This window comes from Chrysochloris asiatica, unplaced genomic scaffold (assembly GCF_000296735.1).
Source record: "Chrysochloris asiatica unplaced genomic scaffold, ChrAsi1.0 scaffold00058, whole genome shotgun sequence".
Lineage (NCBI taxonomy): Eukaryota > Metazoa > Chordata > Mammalia > Afrosoricida > Chrysochloridae > Chrysochloris > Chrysochloris asiatica.
The window spans coordinates 1,391,885-1,396,876 of record NW_006408576.1 but is presented as its reverse complement, the minus strand read 5'-3'; positions in this window follow the sequence as shown (position 1 = coordinate 1,396,876).

Here is a 4,992-nt window from a genome sequence, read left to right as displayed (position 1 = left end):
GTAGTTGAAGTTTAAAACTTAAAATAAAAAAACAAAAACAAAACAAAAACAGAGAGAGTGGCTTTAAATCACTGCATAAAATATGCTTTGTGCTGGATTAGAGAAAAAGTACATTGTCTATTGTATTCCCATGCTAATTTAGAGATTTACACATCAATGACACTGAGGTTATTGCAAATCAATTGTGATTTCATATTTAGATTGAAGCAAACAAGTTTGTTACTCAGGTTGGGCTCTGATATTATCTTCCATGAAGGTTGAAGAAGAGCAGTGTTCATTCCACGGACGACTAGTTAAAACTAACATAGTACAGTTGAAGCTTTAAGAAGGCTCTTGTGCAAAGTTACAGAAAAGTGATATTGCATAAAGAAAACATAGTCTAAGCAGAGTATTGGTAAATTTTCGTGAGAGCAGTGAGAAGCAGTCAATTTGCAAGAAACTCTCTCAAACTCTTTCACTAGGAATAGAATACTCCTCTCCAACTTGGGAGAGACTTGTGGTAAATGTGCCTCAGATGAATTATTTCTATATTCAGTCTCTTCAAGGTCATCTTTTGAAAACTCAGAAACTTTTAAACTGGAGTCTAGCATTTTTCCCTGGAGCTCTGGAGCGTAGTGGTTACGAATTGGTCTGCTAACCTCAGGGTCAGCAGTTCGAAACTACTAGCCATTCCTCGGGAGAAAGATGAGGCTTTCTGCTCCCGTAAAGATTTACAGCCTCGGAAACCCTGTACATGGTCGCTATGAGTTGGAACTGACTCCATGGCACAAAACAACAACAACAACCTGTATCTGAACTTTATTCTCAACTTTTTGCCACTCTCTGTGCTCCTTCAGCCCCTCTTCCTGTTTTACTTTTCTCTATTTTACTTATCCTCACTTGATATTGAAATTGCTCACTATCTGAGGTCAGGTCTGTGCCTTTCACCATGCCTTTATCAATAAATTCTGCTCACACATATGTGATAAATTAATAAGTGTGAGAATTAAAGAAGTACATGAGTGAATGCATGCAAACTTATTCATACTGTTTGCTGTTGTTGTTAAGTGCCATTGAGTCGATTCTAAATCATAGCAGCCTTATCTAGGGTTTCCAAGGAGCAACTGGTAAGTTTGAACTTCTGACCTTGCAATGCAAACCAATCTTGTGGTCCAGTGCATTATCCTGTAGTGTCACACCAGGGCTACTTACACTGTTTACTAATTATTCATTTCTAATTTCATCCCTTATTTCAATAGCTTAGATTCTAAATTCCTCTTGTGTGTTTTTCCTTTGATTTTGATGATATTCTGTTCATTTAAATGCAATGAAGATAAATATCCATGTGATTTAATTGGTCTGGGACCACAATCAATGATCAAAAAATATTCCTTCTGATATGCTAGAGAATGGGATGCATATACTAAAAACAAATGCATTATATTGAAGCAACTCACCCTTCATTAAAGAAGTTCTGGTGTGGCACTGTAGGATAAGCAGTAGACTGCTAACTGCAAGGTTTGTTTCAACCTACCAGTCACTCCTATGAAACCCTATACAGCATTGCTGTGAGTCAGAATTGATTTGATGGCACTTAACAACAATCCTTCATTAATAGGCCAAATTCAATATCTTTATATTTTAAGTTCAATAAATAGCACATTAATGGCACAAAATAATATTCAATAAATATGTTTTGTGCATAACAAAAGAAAACATTGCCTACTTTAGTGCTATCTTTGGTATGCTTGAGCCTGTTGTTTCACTCACTGTATTAATCCTTCTTATAGAGTGTTTCCTTGGATTTATTTTTTGCTAATTCAAATTGAAAGGTACAATAAAACATCTTTTTGCATGTTCCATATAGTGTGGTGTATAAAATTCATAGGCATTTATATATAGTACTAATGTACTACTTGTGATCGTTTGTGTGAATCGTATTCTTAATATGTAGATAATTGAGCTAGCTTCTGCTGTCTCTCTCTTCCTGTCTGTAAGCCTATTCTCTAATGTCATTACATGAACTCTCAGGGGCCCATAAAATAAGCAGAAGTGACCATAGAAATTCCATAAGAACTGCTACTGACCATATATCAAAATAAAGCTCTGACTGGATCTTTATGTAAGGAGCCCTATGGGGGAAAAAAAGAACTATCGTTTAATTACACAGAAAGCAAAGATATAGATACTGAAAGATAATTTGTCAATCAATATTATTCAGAAATTCTTAGAGTTATAGTAAAAGATGCACCCAGAAGAATTTAATTGGCTCCCTGAGGTGTACGATGAACAAAGTTGGATAAGATATTTGATTGGATATCAAACCTATAAGCTACAATAATTATGAAGAGGGTCTTGGCAAAAAACACATAGGAAATATACTTATAAAATAGAAGAGAAATGTCAGAAAAAGATTTCACACAGTTGTGTTAAATGACACATACGAGCATATGGTCAGTGCAGCTATACTATTTTGTTAACCAGATATCTGTATGGAAAATAATAAAATACCCTTTAAAAAAAAATATATATGTCCTTTACCTCACATCATAATATATATATATATATATATATATATATATATATATATATACACATTCCAGATGGATAGTAAACCTACTTGTGAAAGCTTAAAATAAAATAATGATATAATGATTTTGGAAAAAAGCAGAGAGGATAATTTTTATAAATTTAGGGTAAGTGAAGATATCTAAACGAGACACAAAAGTATTAGCCATAGAAATAATGACTGATACATTAAAGTCTTAAAAATTAAGAAGTATTGCTTATTTAAAATTCACCAGGAAAGTATAAAGGAAACACAAAGTGTAGATATGGTATATATTTGCAATACATATTTCTAATAAAGCATTTATATCAAGAATATAAAAATAATGCCCATAATCAATAAGAAAAGGCACATCCCATTAAAAACTGGTAAAATTCATAAACATACACTATTGAGAAGATACTCAGTAGTCAATAAATGTTTGAAAAGTTACAAATGTTAGCTAGTTGAAGTTGTTGTTGTTGTTGTTATGTGCTGTAGGAAAAAGGAATTCAAAATATAATTCACTTCTATTCTATGCCTAGCAAATTGGTAAAAATTAAAAAGACTGACACATATGGTTGAGGATTTGGGACATTGGAACAGCTAGAACTCACAATTCTTGTGCAGAATAACCTGCACAAGCACTCTTTGGCAGTATATAAAACCAAACCCACTGCCTTGAAGAAGATTCTGACTCATAGTGACCCTGCTACTTAGGTAGGTTTCTGATGCTGTAAATCTTCACAGAGGCAGGCAAACTTGTCTTTTTCCCATAGAATGGCAGGTGGATTCAAACTATCAACCTTCCAGTTAGCAGTGCAATGCTCAACCCACTATACCATCGGGGCTCCTTTGGCAGTATCTAAGTCATAAAAGCGACATTTATAATTTCCAGTGTTATGGTTATTTTTCTATTATTTTTTAACTTCAAATTTATCCACTATACTCTACTTTGCAATGTTGCCGCTGTTGTTGTTAAGTGCCCTCAAGTTAGCTTTGACTCATAGTGACACTGTACAGGGTTGCCAAGGAGTGGTTGGTGGGTTTGAACTGCCAACCCCGTGGTTTTCAGTCTATTGCTGATCCTACAGCATCACTTCAGAAGTCCATATTGGCACTGTTGTTGTTGTGAAGTGCCATTGAGTCAGTTCCGACCCATAGCGCCCCTTTATAGGCTTTCCGAGGAGCAGCTGGTGAGATAGAACCACCGATCTTGCAGTTCAAAGGCTTTGCAGTCTGGTGCATTAACCCACAGCACCACACCAAGACTCCATATTAGCACTTGTTGCTGTTGTTATGTGTCGTGGAGTCGGTTACAACTCATAGCGACCCTGTATAGGGTTTCCAAGGCTGTAAATCTTTAGGGGAGCAGAAAGCCTCATCTTTCTACTGCAGAACAGCTGGTAGTTTCGGAATGCTGACCTTGAGGTTCGCGGCCCGATTCGTAACCACTATGTTACCAGAGCTCCTTATATTGACACTAGGACATTACAAATTATCTTTGTTATTGTTGTTGTTAAGTGACATTGAGTCAGTTTCAACTCAAAGCAAGCTGTAAATCTTCGTGGGAGCCGAGAGCCTCATCTTTCTCTCATGGAGAGTCTGTTAGGCTCCAACGGCTGATCTTGTGGTTCACAGTCCAATGCTTATTTTTCATAGCCACCATGGTCCCAAATGATCTTTTGTTGTTGCTATTGCTGTTTAGATGCTCACAAGTCAGTTCTGACTCAGAGCATCCCTAATGCACCACTGTTCAACAGAACAAACATTGTCTGGTCCCCACAGTTATTTGCACACTTGAACCTATTGCTGCTGCCACTGTGCCAATCCATGTCACTACGGGTCTTCCTCTTTTTTGGTCAACCCTTCACTTTACCAAGCATGATGTCTTTCTCCAGGGATTAGACCTTCCTGATAACATGTCTGGAGTATAAGAGAAGAAGTCTCACCAGATGTGCTTCTTCCAACACAGACATGTTTTTTCTTCTGACAGTGTATGGAACCTTCAATATTCTCTAACACCACAACTCAAATGCATCCATTTTCTACAGTGTTCCTTATTTGTTGTTCAATTTTCACATGCGTATGAGACTACTGAAAATGCCATGGTAGAGTCAGATGCAACTTAGTCCTCAAACTGGTATCTTTGCTCTTGATAGCTTGTTAATGAGCAGTTCTGATGCCGTGTTCTTCTTCACATAATCCAGCTCTTCAGATTATTTTCTCAGCATACAGATTGACTAAGTACGGTGAAAGAATACAATCTTGGAGCACACCTTTTTTTATTTTAAACCATTCAGTATTCCCTTGTTCTGTTTTAATAACTGCTTCTTGGTCAATGTAGAGGTTTCTTATGAGCACAATTAAATGTTCTGGCATATCCATTGTTTGCAATGTTATCCAGAGATTGTCTTGATCCACACAGCCAAAAGCCTTTTCATAGTTAATAAAGCACAAATAAA